The sequence below is a fragment of the Meriones unguiculatus genome, chromosome 1, assembly GCF_030254825.1.
Source record: "Meriones unguiculatus strain TT.TT164.6M chromosome 1, Bangor_MerUng_6.1, whole genome shotgun sequence".
NCBI lineage: Eukaryota > Metazoa > Chordata > Mammalia > Rodentia > Muridae > Meriones > Meriones unguiculatus.
In genome coordinates this window covers 128,608,872-128,626,585 of record NC_083349.1, presented here as the reverse complement: position 1 = coordinate 128,626,585, position 17,714 = coordinate 128,608,872, and the positions used below count along the sequence as shown (strand labels likewise).

General features: G+C 43.5%; 1 protein-coding gene across 22 annotated transcripts in view; it reads right to left on the bottom strand.

Moving 5' to 3' along the window:
* Positions 1 to 17,714, bottom strand: part of Myt1l (myelin transcription factor 1 like) — a 392,362-nt gene that overhangs the window by 275,448 nt on the left and 99,200 nt on the right. For 16 of the 22 annotated variants that reach the window (XM_060366542.1, XM_060366552.1, XM_060366567.1 and 13 more), the window contains exon 3: positions 2,657 to 2,765. The exons of 5 other annotated variants lie outside the window; for them this stretch is intronic. The gene's annotated coding sequence lies outside the window, so the exon portion shown is untranslated. Of the gene's footprint in view, positions 1 to 2,554; positions 2,574 to 2,656; positions 2,766 to 17,714 lie in introns of those variants that run through there. One more of the 22 variants, XM_060366594.1, reaches the window with a different exon arrangement.

Below are 17,714 nucleotides of genomic sequence, written 5' to 3'. Positions count from 1 at the left end.
GTGTGCTAACACAGGGCCTGCTTAACTAATCACATGAAATCATAGGAAAGGTCATGAGAGAGCAGAGGCTTTAAAAAGCCCAAGGACATTTTCTCTTCTTTGAGCAAGCTCAACTTTCTCTGGAGAGGTTGTGGAGAAAGGGGAACCCTCCTCCACTGCTGGTGGGAATGTCAACTTGTACAACCACTCTGGAAAACAATCTGACGCTTTCTCAGACAACTAGGAATAGCACTTCCTCAAGATCCAGCTATACCACTCCTAGGCATATACCCAAAAGAGTCTCAAGTTCACAATAAGGACATTTGCTCAGCCATGTTTGTAGCAGCCTTATTTGTAATAACCAGAAGCTGGAAACAGCCCAGATGCCCCTCAGTGGAGGAATGGATGCACAAATTGTGGTATATCTACACAATGGAATATTACTCAGCAATAAAAAAACAAGGAAATCATGAAATTTGCAGGTAAATGGTAGGATCTGGAAAAGATCATCCTGAGTGAGCTATCCCAGAAGCAGAAAGATACACATGGTATATACTCACTTATATAGACATATAATATAGGATAAACCTACTAAAATCTGTATACCTAAAGAAACTAATCAAGAGGGAGGACTCTTGCTAAAATGCTCAATTCCTATCCAGAAAGGCAAAGAGGATGGACATCAGAAGAAGGAGAAAAGAGGGAACAAGTCAGGAGCCTGACACAGAGGACCTCTGAAAGGCTCTTCCCTGCAGACTATCAGTACAGATGCTGAGACTTATGGGCAACCTTTGGGCAGAGTGCAGGGAATCTTAGGAAAGAAGTGGGAAACAGTAAGATCTGGAGAGGACAGGAACTCCATAAGGAGAGCAACAGAACCAAAAAATCTGAGCACAGGGGTCTTTCCTGAGACTCATACTCCAACCAAGGACTATGCATGGAGATAACCTAAGACCCCTGCACAGATGGCAGTTCAGTATCCAAGTGGGCTCCATTGTAATAGGAACAGGGACTGTCTCTGACATGAACTGATTGGCCTGCTCTTTAATTACCTCCCCCTGGGGGGGAAGCAGCATTACCAGGCCACAGAAGACAATGCAGCCACTTCTGAGGAGACCTATTTGACTAGGATCAGAAGGAAGGAAAAGAAGTCCTCCCCTATCAGTGGACTTGGGGAGAGGCATGCATGCAGAGGGTGGAGGAAGGGAGGGATTGGGATGGGAGGAGGGAGGGAACCACAGGGGGCATACAAAGTGAATAAAGTGTAATTAAAAAAAAAGCCCAAGGACATTTTCTCTTCTTTGAGCAAGCTTAACTTTCTCTCCCTACACGTAAATACACATATACATATAAGTATGTAAGTATATACATGCAAGCAAAATACATCTTGCAGAATCAGAAGGATGCCCTGGCTGAGAGCCTGTAGAAGGCCAAGTTTATCAGCACATACATGGGTTCTTCTTTCAAAACTAGTTGCTACCTCTTCATTTTTGATGCTTTGTTTACTTCCAATGAGCTTTGTGTTGAACACCTTTAATTAAACTACATTGATAGTCCTCATTTAAATGGGAATATTTATTCAATGTTAAAAATATCAATTTAATAAAGACTCATTAAAAATTACTTTGATAAAAATAGTCCACTAAATAGTCTCATTACTAAAACTCAATGAGATCCAACAAAACCAGGAAGCTTATATACATGAAACCTAAAATTCAGAAATATAACCGTTCTTAAAGCCAAGTATGAGTTAACATGCAACTTGAATAGGGCTTTGTTAGTGTGTGTGTGTGTGTGTGTGTGTGTGTGTGCATGCACATGTGCTCACGTTTTGAACTTGTAAGGAAATGTACAATTAAACCTAATGTCTTTCCCAAGCTGAACCAATGAGCACACTGGGTTTCTTCAGGGGAAATGAGTGGGGTGTAGAAGGGAAAAATAATGGGAAGGACCGAGGCCTATTACTGCAGTTCACAAAGCTCTTAAAGACAGTGGCCCCACCAGGCTGCAGCATATGGGAGTCAATAGCAGCCTCTCATTTCCAGAGTGGGATAGAGTTCCATTACCAGACAGGCAAATGGGATAGTTGGCAGACAAACAAATTACTACTGCACTGTGAACCTGAACAGGCAGACCAGGGCTCTCCACACAGAGCCTCTGAACAATTGAGGTTTTACCATCCTTTCCTTTTCTCTCATAGAGCTTCATGAGCTCAGGAGGGCAGTACCAGAGGCTCTGAAGGCCAGGTGGCTGCACATGCCCAGAGGCAGAGGTCATCTAGGCCTCTGACTCTGACACCTGGCAATGATTCCCTTCTACATTCTCACTGCCATCCCACCTGGTCTGAGCCTCTAACCAGAATTTGTGAACTCAAAATGAGACCTCTTCTGCTTTCAGTGTGGAAACTGCAGAACAGGTTCTGATTTCAAAGGAAACACAGTCTCATTTTCTCACCATTGTGGCCCAGGGACTCCCCCACAGCACCTACAGGGTATTCTGTGCACCCATCATGTCACCTATGGTTTAACTTCAGTATCAAGAACAACAGAGCACCATCCAAATTAACAGCCAATACCTGGTGAGTATGAAATGGTTGTGCCAGGAAACAGAATGTAATGTCTGCCTCAACAGGCTTCAAGGAGCAACCCATAGCATCAAATGGGAAAGGACTTGGTACCTGAGTTCACTCTCCAGGTCCTCTTTGGACCAGCGCTGCTGGCTGCCACCACAGGACTTTGGAGATGCTAGCTCGATTTTTTTCACCAATTCTTCCTAGTGTTCATTTCCTAAGGAACACAACAATAAGGACACAGTTACTGACAGGAGGCAGAGACGGCCTGACCCGTGCAGTGACACTTCAAAAAGCTGTGTTTAAAGACAGGCGTCCACATTCTGAGGAGGTGTGTGGATGGTTTGGCCCACAGCCCTTGATGTGAGGCACTTACCACCAAGCCTGATGACCAGAGGTAGATACCGAGGAGAGACCTGACCTCTCCAGGTCGTCCTCTGACCTCCACATGTGCACCGTGGTAACCTCTACACAAACAAATAAATACATACATGTAAAGAAACAGTTCAGTTAATTCACGTTGAAGTCTGAATCATCTGCCAGTTTCAAATAACATGTCCTGTTTGAGGCTAAAGCTAAGTGTACGTAATAATGCTTACATTGACCAATTCCAGGTAGTCTCTGCAATTATTATCTTCCTCACTACTTGATGAAATTAGGAAACCATGCAGTAGGTGAGAAATACTTTATATGTTAATTTCTTGGAAACTAGGTTCTTTTTTTTTTCCCCACTCATACAAAATATAGTCTGCCAAGGCCCAGGAGACTTCCACATGTCACTCCATTTTATCCTTAACACAACAACAAAAAACACTATCTTCGCGAGTAGAAATTCAGAATATATTTTATTAACTTTCTGCAATATTGTCATGGTTATGATCTTTAAATACCTAGATTATTTCAAAAATATTGTCAAAGAGAGAATTCATTTAAAAAAAAATGAGAGAAAGCTAGAGAATCAGAGGAAGGGAGCCAGAGAACTAGCTAGGTGCCTGCCCGGCTGTTGAAGCCATTGTTTCTAATGCTAAGCTCCAATTCAGAGGCCTCATTAAATCCAGTCTACGGCAATAACAGCCGAGGTGTTAATGGGCGGCAGTGAAGTGTGTCAGGGAATGAAGAGACCCTCAGGGCTCTCCAGTTTACATCAGCCACACACAGCAGCCTTACCATAAATCCTCTAAAAGACGCTACGCCCCACTTCTCACAGGATACCTGGAGATAAAGTCAGCACTCAGAGTGCTCAGCTGCAGGAGTGGGGAGCTAACGCCCGTCTCCTACACAGTACACACGGTCTGCAAAGTGCCACCAGAGCAAATTCTCCTCCTTTCCCCAGCAAGGGCACAGTAAACAAACAGGCAAAGGGCACATCAACCTGGAAATGCTATGTGGAGCTCAGAAAGCATCTGCTTGCCCTCCGCCCAAACCAGGCTGGAAATTGCAATGATAAACGGTGTCAGTATTCTGCTCTTAAGTCTAGAACCATTATTCTGCCAGAGTCTGGGACATGCTTAAACATGTAAAAGTTTTCATACTTTAGTATGGATTTCTCTTATCTACAGTGTGTAACATTCTCATGCACGCACACAAACACAGATGCTTGCACACTAACAAGCACACACACTCTCATATATTTGTATATATGTATATATGTATAAGTACATATACACATACGCACGATTTCACAGCTACATGCGTATTCTCACACATATACATAGATACATACTAACATACCCCTTTATAGAGGCACATATACTCTCACATGCACACTCACATATACATGCTTGAATAGACACACACGTGCACAATTTACACACATTCACACAATACTCATGTGTACATGCATGTTCACATAGCAAACATGTACATACATGTACACACACTTGCACATTCCCACACATGCAAGTGATGCACTTACCATCCATCACAATGCATTCACACACACATATACTCTTGAACACACTCATATATGTATGCATACATGCACATGCATACATCACAGGTACACACAATGTTCCTGTTTCCTCAACACTGGATGCTGCTTTATTTACAGTGCATTTGCACACGTAACTTTCATATGACAGCGGCAAATGTCCTAACTGCTGACAGTCAGTCATCCCTTTTAGGTGCCAGCTACACAGGCATTCCTCTAAAACAATTAGCACCTTCTCCATCCTCAGTAGTGGACACTGAATCCTGCAGCTCAGGATTCAGAGCCTCACTCTTGCAAGACAAGTGGGGCCAGAGTGCAGGTCCTCCCTGTTCATGATGCTGGCTCTCAGCAAGGAAAGGGTTATCTCTGCAGTCTGGCTCCTTTAACTCCTGTGCCATTGGTACCTGCTCTGAAGGTCAGATTATGGGAAGAAAGTAATCAGCGTACAAATTCCAGGCCCCTGATCTTTAAATGACATCACTGTTCTTTCCATGGATGCTGTAGGGTCACAGGACCTGGCTGAGTCAGCAGTGGTGGGAAGCCTTCTGAACAGCAGAATCATTGAAGTTCACCTTCTCTCTACCCAATACACATGGTACTGGGCTAAATTTAAAATTTATCCTTTAGCACCTGTCTTTGTCAGGGTTACCATTGCTGTGATGAAACACCCCGAGCAAAGCAACTTGGGGAGGAAAAGGTTTATTCAGCTTCTGCTTCCACATCACTGTCCATCACCATAGGAAGTCAGAACAGAAGCTCAAGCAGGCAAGAACCTGGAGGCAGGAGCTGATGCAGAACCAACGGAGGGGTGCTGCCTACTGGCTTTCTCTCATTGATTGCTCAGCCTGTTTTCTTACAGACCAACTATCCAGGGACGGCACCACCCACAATGGGCCAGGCCCTCCCCCATCCATCACTAATTGAGAAAATCCCCTACAGGCTTCCCTATAGCAGGATCTTATGGAGGTATTTTCTCAACCGAGACTCCCTTCTCTCTGATGCTCTTGCTTGTACCATGTTGACATGAAACTAGCCAGAGAAGCACCCCAGACCTTTTCAAAGAATTCCCAATGCCACGCTGTGTACTTGGCCTGCATGGTTGGCTTTGAAGCTGTCCCCTGAAGGAAGTTGTGTTGCTGGTTCGAAGCATTTTTTCCTGTTTAGTTGTCTTGGGCACACTTGATGCTCTGAGCATTGGTTGAATGGCATTAGGAATTGCTTCCTGCTTCCCAGTGCTTCTAAGGGGCCCTGCTAATGAAAGGACTGATAAGGCCCTTCCAGTTTCAGGCCTGGAAGGTGTCCTCTGCACTGTCTCAACTCCTGGGACCCTTCAGCATGTGCCAGTACCTGATTTTGTGCACATCGGGTCCTGCAGGCCTGGCTTGCCTGAGGTTTCTCATGACACAGATGCCTTTTCTACAAGATACTTCGGCTTCATTGAAGTGTGCGGGGGTAAACACCACAGCACCATTTCCACTTCAGCAGAAAATTTAAATTTTAAAAATTAAAAATTTTTTTCTTCTTGATTGTAGGAGCCAGAAGGATCAAGGACACCACAAAAATCCCCTACAGAATGACTTATTTGAGACTGAACCAACAATCAGGGAGCCTGCATGAATCTAACCTAGGTCCTCTGCATATATGTGTAGCTGGATGTTTTTTGTGGGTCTCCTAACAGAGGGAGCAGGGGCTGGTTCTGACAATTTTACCTGTTTTGGGGACCCTTGTCCTCCTACTGGGTTGCCTTGTCCAGCCTTGATATGCCTAGTCTTACTGCAAATTGATATGGCATGTTTGGTTGATACCTCTTGGAGAGTCCTGTCCTTTTCTGGGGAAAATGGAGGAGGAGTGGATAAGGAGGGTGGTAGGGGGAAGGGCTGGGAGGAGAGGAGGGCGGGAAGGCTGTTTTCAGGAAGTAATATATGAGAGAATAAATTAATAAGAAAAAAAAATCAAATCTCCACTCTTCCAGTTCTGCATGAGCTAGGCTAAAACATGAGAGACATGTTTTGACAGTACATCTTCCTCAGGCTTGCAACATTGAACAATAAGAGCCAGACAACTGCCTGCCAGTCCTTGTGCAGCAGAGGGAAGAGCAGGCTTCTCAGCCTCAGTGGACTGAGGCTCAGTTAATAATGAGATCTCATGAGACACAGTCTAAGGACTCTGTCCTGAGCATGGCTTGCTTTCCTAGACTGGCGTCTCAGCACCATCTGGACCTGAAAGGCAATTTCCAAAAGGACTTCCTTATAGTTTAGTTGTCACGTCTGGAGTCCAGATGGTGGCGAGAAAGCAGTGTATCCCAGCTGCCTGTGGTGGGCAGCCCGGGCTGAATGAAACATCCCTGTGACTTGGATGCGCATCTCTGCCTCTTCATCCTGTATTCCTGCTGATAGAAGGACCATACTCTAGGGTAGGATGAAGGACCTGTACTAATAATCTATGCGAACTCTCGGATTCACCATCTTCCCTGCAGGAATAGGGCTGTGTTTCCCTTCATGCCATATGTTAGGAGCCCGACTCCCATGCGTACTTACACTCTGTTTTAGAACAGCTTGTGAGAAGATAATTCAATTTCTTATGTCTATGAAATTCAAAGTATGTCCACTTCCAGATTTTCAAAAGAGAGGGGAAGAAACCTTTACAGAAAATAATGACTATAATAAGCCAGGAAGGCACATTACAACAGAAGCAGAGATGACGACATCAGAAAAAGTAGAGCAGTAGCAAAACTTTTCTTACCCTGTCTAAACACAGCACACCTTTTTGTATGTGGTTAGAGTCCGAATCAATTACAGATTTGTTCATAGAATCCAATATTTTGAGGGTTGGGTGTGCATCTGGGCAGTTCAGAGAGTCCAAGCCTCCTTGCCATGTGTAGATTTTCCTATCACATTGCCCTAGTTTTGTTCTTGTTGCCGTTACAAAATATCCCACAAAAGCAACTTAGGGGAGGAAAAGGCTGAGTTCAGCTCACACTTTCACGCTGAGACTATCATAGCAAGGAATTCACAGTGGCAGGAGCTTGAAGCAGTGACTCACATCATAGCTGAGCTCAAGCAAGCTCGTCTATCGTCACTTCGCTTTCTCTTTGTTCAGTCCAGGACTCAGTCCACTGCTAGAACACGCTCCAGGAGTTTTGTGAGGCGAATTCTGAGGGCTTGTGAGAACACTCAAAAATAAAATTAAAAAAAAAAAAATCTTTTTAAAAAAATTTAAAAGAAGGATAAGAGTCTTGTGACCTTAGTTTCTTCAAAACAAAGAATTGTTTTGGGAATGTGTCTGCGTGCTCCTCCCAGGTGTAGAAGACAAGAGTAAATTTACTTCAGATCATTTGTTATTGCTTGGTACCATTATCCAGTGTTTAAACTATCCTTTATATGCCTCTATGGAAAAACATGTTTTTGCCATGTGTGGCTTGTCCTTGTGATTGTACACAGCGTGAACTCATGAGACTTAAGTGCTTGCATTGCTCTTAACACTCAGCATATGTATTGTCTGAGGCTCTGATGAAGTTGGCTGTTGCGTGAGAGTTTAGTCTACCTCATTTATAGGCTCCGTTACCTCAGGTGCCCGCCCCTGCCTCTAGAGTGGTGACAGTACGTGAAATTACACTACCCACATTCTGGGTAGGTCTTTGTAACTCAGTTAATCCAATTAAGAAAATCCCTCACAGAAATGCCACAGGACAACCTAATGTAGAAGATTCCCTACCTGGGCTTTCTTCAAAGGAGATTCTAGATTGTGTCAAGTTGACGGAACTTAGCATATCACTACAGTATCTCTAGACCCTGGGCAGGATTGGTGCTAATAATGAAACCCTAATTTATTGAGGGACCCCAGTTCTAACTGATAACATGAAGCGTATCAATTCTCAAAGTTTGCAGCGTGGAGTTATCTACAGATAAAGACATCCCATGTATAACCTGCCCTGTAGCTTAAGATGAGTCCCTCAGTTGAAACCTGTATTCACAGTCTCCATCTTGTGGCAATCTCAATACTGATGCATAAAAGGTCTCCTGAATCCGCAGTGGTGTGGCCAGAGGTACCAGTACCCTTAGTGCCTAGGATGGGATATCAAGAGCTTTATCCTGTCTACTGGGAACGTTAGAGGCAAGACAAGGGAACTCTCAAGCAGGTTTAAGCAGGTCTACATGGAATACCCTTGTCAGGATTTTGGCAGCATGTATGCTAATTCTAAATATGCATATGCTGATTTAACAATTTTAGCTCCTGGTGTCTACCAAATATGTTTTAGTCACACGTATGCATAAATGCATGTTAAAAATTGTCATTACAATATTGCACATCATCACAAATCTTGAGTGATGAAACTGATTCAGTGATTCTCGCTTAAACATGAATCTAGAATTGATCCTTGTGTATGACAAGCAAGATGTCAAGACCAGTGCAGCACAAGGGCACAAAACTGAGGTCTAGCCTATTCCTCATGCTTCCGTGAGTAAAACACACATGCAGTGCATGCCAGTGAGGGTGTATGTAGTAGAACCACTGTCCTACAGAAGTCATCCTCAGAAAGAAGTGAGATTACAGGAAATGGGGAGCATGCCTGCCTTCTCCTGTAGATACCCTACTTTACATTTTTATTATGAAAACAAATTCATGTCTCTTTATGTAACACACTAAAATGATAATATCTTATATCCATTGCTTGTTTCAAAGGTATGCATTTCAATTGCTATAAAGAGTGATTGATGAATTTAGCTTAAAAACTTATACTCCCAAAGTTATGATAATTACATGGCATACAAACCATTCACTGCCACAAGGTATAGTTTAAGACTGGGCCTAGGGCCTATTGTTATGTACACACCAGGAACCGTTACACCAAGGAAATCACAGTGAGGCTCTACTAGAGCATTATTGCTTACTCTTCCAGAATAAACAAAATGTCATTGGTGACTGCAAACAGATAATGAAAGCTAAGGATGAACAGTTTGGGGGACCACCCCCACCCTCTGCTCTGGGTGCTGCAGCAATGGGAGGACACTGGACACTTGGTCCTCATGGAGACCGTCCATGGAGAGTAAGGTTTTTATCTCCAAGACACTGTGCTAGCAAGGGACATGATCAAGAACGTAATAACTATTGGTGCAGATTGTGAGAGGTAAGGATAATCGTGGTCAAAGAGGACTATCTTGAGTTTTGCCCATCCCATCTGAAGGATGGTGTCTGGTTGTGTAGTGTAGAGGGGATGAATTTTCATAAGAAGGCTATTGACCGCTGTGTCAACATTTGACCCTGGAAGTGGTCTATCGACATGCTAACCTTTCCAACATCCAATGCCCTTTGGCAGTTGGTGGACCAAGTGGCTGATCCTCTCCTTGAATCTACAGCTTCACAAGAAGTAATTACCACACTCCCCCAAACAAAATAAAACCCCCAAACAACAAGAACAAGAACAACAAAACCAAGCCAGAAGACCAACACTGTTTGTCTTCCTTTCTTTTCTTGGAAGGAAAAGATTTGGTTAACACCAGGATGATCCCTTTCACTGCTGTTCCCATCACCTCTACATTTGTTCTTTAACTGTCTCTTATTCTTCCATACCCTTAGAAATATCTCTGTGCCATTGTTGGTGTCATGTCACACACCTGTCATTAATACACAATTACAGCAATAACTATTACCACATTACATTTCTCATACTTGTATCACAATTTAAATTTTAAGGTGATTTTACACACAAACTTGTGGATAGAATCCTGCCAGTTACACAGATGAGGAAACTGAGTCCATGATGCAGAAGATGGGCAAAACAGAAGCAGGGCTGGGAAAGAAAGCATGCTCATCCTGGTCTTGTTATATACCCAGTTCCTAGGAAACCTTGGTTTCCTTTGAGAGCAGAGTAGATCTTTGTATCTGGGCTTATTCTCTCTCTCTCTCTCTCTCTCTCTCTCTCTCTCTCTCTCTCTCTCTCTCTCTCTTTCTGTAAACATCATAGAGTTGTTTGTCAGACTTCATATCACATTCCAACATTTTTTAATGGCTACTTTTAAGATCATTTCAGCTTTCAGCAGGGCCCCTTGTCTCTGAAGTTTGGGTACAGCCATCTTCTGACCAGTCATACAGTTCTGAGTTATGTGTGCAAACGGGTTCCAGCTCCTTTCTTACTCTCCCTTCTGCTGTTGCTATTAAAGATGCTGAGCTTCTGGGAGACAAAGGTCACCAGGAACCAGAGGAGAAGGATTTTGTTATAAATATGAATTAGAAAGCAATGAAATAGACTTTGTGAATCCTTTAGGGCATCCAGCAGAACACTTAGAACACAAAAATACTTGTAAATATTTACTAATCATTTGGGAAAAAAACACAGGTATCTAACAGCTATTATCAAAGACAAAGATTAAGCCCAGGACTATCCGTATCAACTATGATATCCTAGATGTGAATGTATGTGTCAGAAAACACCACAACAGAGTGGGTATCAGGTATACAAGAAGGAGTGTGTATGTATGTATGGGGTTAGGCATAGCAGAAGCGTGTGTTTAATGCTTGTTTCTGAGACACAGTAAGATCCAGGATGGCATTATTAATTGCTCACCAGATTCCAACATGCCTTCAAAGAGTTGCTGGACAGAAAATCCATTTGAAAATTTAGGGAAAACTTCTTAAAATATAGATAAATCACTGTCTTTTTGTGGGCTGCAATTGACTTAACTTATATATGATATTAATTCAACTTAAACAAAAGCTGCACATGAGTGGAAACAATGGGGACATAAGTTTTTGTGTAGCTCCCGCTGTAGACATGCCCTGCTGTGTGAAAACAGGACCTTGGGCCAGGCGGAGCTTACTGGTTATCCACAATTACAACCACTGTTCTTCCAAAGAAGTTGCAGAAGGGTATATATGGGACAAGATTCCTCTGCACAGCTGTACCTGCTCCTCCAGCTCATTGCTTCCCCCGTGATAAAAACTTTCAAAGGTTTCCATGCTAATTCCTTTATCTGATTTTCAAAATAATCCTGAGCACAGGGCAAGGGAGTTTCAGTTAGCTTTGTGTTTAGAGAAACCGATTGCTAGGAATGTACCCTGCTTGAGAGTCCAGAGTTAATGTGCATGAGAGGTGTCCTAGCAGAGCATCACCATGTTTCCGCTCAACCGTTGGCTCTAGGACTGTGTGCAAGTTTGGGGGCAAGAATTCACTGACTCCCCGGTCTTGACTCTACCTATTCCCTGGACACCTTGGCCAAGGGGAAGGTCTTTGGATCTGCCCTGAGGAACCCGAGGAGGGTCAGATCTTCAGAGTGTCAAACCAGTGCATGTCAACTCTTGAAACTTCACACCAGAAGTCCATTCCTTTTAGTGTTTAAACAATGTAGTTTCTATGGTTCTTAGAGTATAACCAGATCTGGGACAGCTAGGATATGGAATCATTACAAAGAGGATAGTTAAATTATTGTGGGGTAGTTATTGATTCATATTCACTCTCTCTCTTTCGTTCTGTCCCCTCCCTCTCTGAATTCTCTTAAGAAAGGAAACCAGAGAGATCATTCAATGGACTCAGGGATATTTGGGAGCAGTGAATAGAAGAGACATAATTTGCTTTCCATTTGGCTATTTCCATTTGGTTCTTGGGGAAGGAGCTGTATTTTGGTAATTACTGGCTCCCTAACAAAGCATAATGGAAAAGCAGGGGAGTCAAGTTTAGCCACATTGACCTGCCTGAGAGAATCACAGGCTACAGGATAAAGAATGCACAGCCTAACACCCTGTAGGCTTGACTATAACTGAGGAGGGGCTGAGGGAAGCCATCATATTCTTAGTTGGAAATACTGTGGCAGAGGCTTGCTTAATGCCATGCTCACACAGAGGTGGACAGATTCACCCTGGAGCTGCAAAGGTTTGCAAATAAGTGGGAGATAGAACTCTAGGGATCACCCATCAGTAAATATCTTAAGAGAGGAAGCTATAAGTAGCATGGTGTACTGGACAATAAGCCTGAGGGGAAAGTATAGTTCATACTGTGGGCAGAGGGTCATCCAGGGGAGGGAGGGCCAAGCAGACACTTTAGGAAAGGAAAAAGCCTTCAACAATGTATACAATGACTCTATAGAGAGGACTCAGCGGGTAAGTGCTGTGTCTACAAGAAGACCTGAGCTTTATCCCTAGAACCCATATGAAAATGTCGTGGCAGCTCAGTCTCCAAGAGGGTTCCCTAGTAAGGGGAACAGGGGCTGTTCATGTCTCTGACATGAATTCAGTGGCTGGCTCTTTGATCACCTCCCCTTAAGGGGGTGTGGGCAGCCCTACCAGGCCACAGAGGAAGACAATGAAACCAGTCCTGATGAGACCTGATAGGCTACGGCCAGATGGAAGGGGAGGAGGACCTCCTTTATAAGAGGACTCAGGGAGGTGCATAGGGAGAGAAGAGGGAGGGAATGTGGGATTGGGAGGGGACAAGGTTGGGAACTACAGCTGGGATACAAAGTGAATAAATTGTAATAAAAAAATTTAAAAAGTCAAAAAGAAAGAAAGAAAGAAAGAAAGAAAGAAAGAAAGAAAGAAAGAAAGAAAGAAAGAAAGAAAGAAAAAATGTCAGGTTAGGGTAGCATATACTTATAGATTCTGGGGGCTGATGACAGAGAGACCCAGGCAGCACAGAATATCCACCCTAGCATAATAGGCAAGTTCCAGGCCAATAAGAAATTGTCTCAAAATACAAAGTGGAACCACCCAAGGAATAACATCCAAGGTTAATTAACTCCTGGCCTCCACATACATGAGGGTACATACATGTGTCCCAGCCTCTACTCTATAATATGAACAGCAAAAAACAACAGGCTGAATGTAAGTGGAGACTAAAAACCTTTCTTTACATGTTGAGTTCATCAAGTATTCTAGCCCGTAGGGTGCAGTGCTTTTATTAAAATAAAGTGTGCTTGCATTCTAGCAATGCTACTCAACATGACGTGACTCAGATAAACTGCATGGTGTGCAGAAAACCCATTCTTTGGTCTGGTACCCAACTGTGAGCTGGATTGAGCCCATTCTTTATGACACCCTCATTTCTCATTGGTGAGTACAGAGCTTGGTCACGTTATTCATCATCTCTGCCTGCCAGATTTGTGTGCACATCTATCCAGAGAGACTGGACCCCAACAGACAGGATCTGCAGTTATGATGCAGTGAATCTCAACTTGCCAGTACAAGTTTTAGCTCAGTGGCCCATCATGGCCTCATGCCCCCTTGATCTAGGAAATAAAGATCCCTTTTTTGTTGTTTTTTTTTTGTTTGTTTGTTTTTCCTGCTTTCACTTTTTTTCACAACCTGTTCACTTTTTACACTTTTTTTTTTTTTTTTTTTTTTTTTTGCAAAGCATCACAGATTTTAAAAACTCTATACTTACCAGGTTTCTGTGAAGTGATCTGATAAACAGACTTTTAAATTTGAATTCTAAAATGTTGCCAGATTATAAATGAACATCAGTGTCAATAGCCAGGGCTACTCATAACAAGATCCGATCTTCACTTGCTCTTTATTAACGTTGGTTAAAAGGATATATAACTCACAGTGTGTAAAGCCAACCTATAGCAACACTGTTTCTGCCAAAGTGACTTATAAAAACTGACCTTTATATTGTTGGGCGTCCTACTCTCTGAGTAGTTAGACTATTTGGTTATAATAATTAGAAACTGCTCTTGGGGGAGGCAGAGGAGTCAGGCACTTGAAATATAACTTCCCTTATTGTTCTGTCAATTTAGGCACAAATAAGAGAAAATAAACAAAACATACACTTACAAAAGTTGCCAACCTCTATAATTTTGACAAGCTTGTAGTGCACATCATCATGAGGCCTAGGGCCACCATGCTGTTCAGAAAAGAAAAGGTACATGTAAAGGCAAGGTATATGTATGCATAGGAGGCCTTGCACATATAAGGTGTATGTCAGGCAAAGGTACATGCATAGGAGACCTTGCTTGAGACATCCTATAGCATGTCTGCCATAGTCTTTTACCTCACTGCTGGTTGTGCTAGAGTCTAAGTGACTTGCTATTCCGTGTCTTGGAGACACAAAGAGAGGAGGAATCAGTGTTGAGAAATGGCTGTGAAAACGTACTCCTCCAGGTCCTTCTAGCAGTGTTGAGAAATGGCTGTGAAAACGTACTCCTCCAGGTCCTTCTAGCAGACGCTTCTCTGAACAGAACCTGGGAACCTGCCTCCCAGCACCTTGCTCTACATGAGTGTGCGCTCCGGGAACATGTGCTGCATACAATGGGCTTGACGTGAAGATGGATGCTTGCCTGATGTCATGCTGGCCTGTGAACCTTCCTGTCATGTACTGTCATATAATCATTGTTACACTTCATAAAAATTTTAAAACTCAATAAAAATGTAGGTATTGTGAGGAAATGTATATGAAAATATGAAGACAATGGAAAAGAGGTAATGATTGGTCTCTGTTATACACCTACATTTTCTTTCCTCTGGTTTTTTGTTTTTTCCTTGACACATCCCAGGATGAGTTCTAACTTACCACATAGTCATGGGTGACATTAAACTCCTGAGTCTCCCAACCTCCCTTACAAGTGCTGGGATTACAGGCATCCACCATAACAAATGGTTTAAATTGTCTTCTTATGGCAGAAGTATTAAGAATGGAAGTGGGTGGGGAACATGGCCCAGGCCTCAGGATGGACCGACCCTCACCTCTGCACCATAGTTCTTTCCACTGAGTATCCTGTCCAGCAAGTGAGTGGAATGACTGATAAGCATGGAGTCATCCTCCCCAAAAGGATGTTTGGTTGTTTTCCCCTGTAAGTATGAGGGTGTGAATTGAGCTTCTCTGAGCAAATACAATGTCTACAGGAGAGAAGCCTATCATGAGACAATACAACCCTGAGAAAACACAGGCAGTGTGTGTGTGTGTGTGTGTGTGTGTGTGTGTGTGTGGAGGGGGTATGGAAGTTGGTCTAGTTTTGGATGCTCTTTTTGACTATGTGTTCTCAGACATATGCTTCAATTATGGTCATCTCTTGTCAAGTCCAAATACCAAGTCTAAATACACCAGCTGTATTAGTCAGAGTTCTCCAGAGGAACAGAGCCGAGAGAATGAATATATTATATATGTATGTATATATGTTTATATACACATACATAATGAATAATTAAATAAATATATTTGAAGGGGGATATATTAAGAGTGGCTTATAGGTGTTGTTGGGCTAGTCAAACAATGGGTGTCTCTCAATGGGAAGGTGAAGGAAGAAGTTGGTCCCTCCATAAGGCTGGATGTCTTAGCTGGCCATTGGTCTATGTTGGAGTTCCAAAAATGTAGGTTCTAACAGTAGTGAGGCAATGATTCAGCTGCAGAATTGATAAACCTGTCTGTGAGAGTGAGGACAAGCGTCGGAAAGCAAGAACTGTATTTATGCCATGTGATGTGGGCTACCACAGGAATGTGCGGCCCAGATTTAGGGTGGGTCTTCTGAACTCAAAGGATTGGGATTTAGGGTGGCTCTTTTTACCTCAGATTATACAATTGAGAAAATTTTCCAGAGGTATTTCTGATTTCTGATCTGCTTGGGTCTTTTAGTTGATTCCAGATATGGTCAAGTAGGCAACCAAGATGAGCCACCATACCAGCTTTGGGAGGCTGAAAGGTTCTGTACTATGGATGTCTGCAAATGTCTTCTCTGGCATCGAGTTTGGTCTTTAGGAATAGAGAGAGTCGATGAACACAATCGAAAGCTGCATATTCATTCTAGGAATGTGCTTTACAAGGAAAGGAGGTGTGCCATGACAGCTCTGAAAAGCCTGCTTTTCCCTAAGTGGTTTTTGTGTTTGTTGTTGTTTGTTTGGTTTTGTTTTGTTGTTTGTTTCTGATCCCCTTCTTGAGGCATGGCCAGAGGACTTTGTGCACATGTATGTGTTTGTGTTCCATGTGTGTATGAACATGGGTGTAGGCCAGAGATCCATATCTGGTGTCTCCCTCAATCACTCATCACCTTCTCTTTTGGGACGAGGTCTCCTGTTGAACCTGATCCCTCTAACCTGACCAAACAGCTCAGTGGATTCTCTTGGCCTGCCTCCTGAGCCCTGGGTTTACAGGTGTGAGCTGCCATACTGAGGTTTTGCATGAGGACTGGGGGATCTGAGCTGAGGTCCTTGTGCCTACATGGCAAGCATTTTAAAATGGAGGCACGACCTCCGCCTCTGTTTGCTTCTTTTCATTTTGTATGTATTACTGTTAAGCCTGTGTGTATGTTTGTGTATGTCTGGTCCCTGTGGAGGCCAGAAGAGGGTATCAGATTCCCAGGAACTGGAGTAATTGCCCCTTGGGTGCTGGGAACCTAATCCAGATCTTCTACAGGAGCAGCAAATACTCTTAACTGCTGAACCATCTCTTCAGCCCTAATGAACTTTCAAAGGTGTGACCCACATGCCCTTACTGCACTTTAGCAATGGTGTCTGTGCTTGGCCTGTCGTTTTGGGCCACAGGCAGAAGGTGATGCAGCCATGCCCCACGGGGTAAAGCAAATGACAGAGGAGAGCACTGGTGTTCGGTCACGCTTCACTTCCACACAAGCATTTCCTAAGTCCACCCTTGAGGGGCCTCTCCAGGAGCGGCTCCCCCAGCTCCCCCAGGAGCTGCACAGACTGTACCTCCTGGAAATGTCTTCTGCTGGGACTGCAATTACGGTCCTCCAGCAATCACGGGCACAATGCAGAATGGGTGGAATTCAGGTGAGCGAGAGAACCCGCAATCAAGCCAGGGAAGAGAGAACAAAGCCATTTTCTTCCATTTGCCGTCAACACAACCATCAGGCCTTAATTACAAGGCAAGTGTGGGGCTGGCGCTGAAAGCCTCATTATTACACAGTTCAGCTCCAAATCAGCTCTGCATTGATGAGTGGCACCCAGAGGAAGGCAGTGCAGCCCCAGTGAAAAAGAGCAGGCCCCAAATGTGGTGATGAGTGGCAGAGAGCATGCTCCGGGGAATTAAAAATAATTCTGCAAGGAGGGGAGGGCGGTATACCTAAGAGCCAGCTAAAAATACACCGTGAAAGTCCCACATCCGTGTTTGCGGCATTCATCATCAAACTCAACACAGACAGACTGACTGTAGCCAGAGCTGCTGCTCACTGTATCAAGAGCTCATCTTGAACCCAGCCTTCTGTTCTAGCACCCCAAAAGATACGTCGAATTTGTATGTGTAGAGTGTGTGCTTGGTTGCTATTCCTAATTTGTGTGTGCCTGCATGCGCCTGTT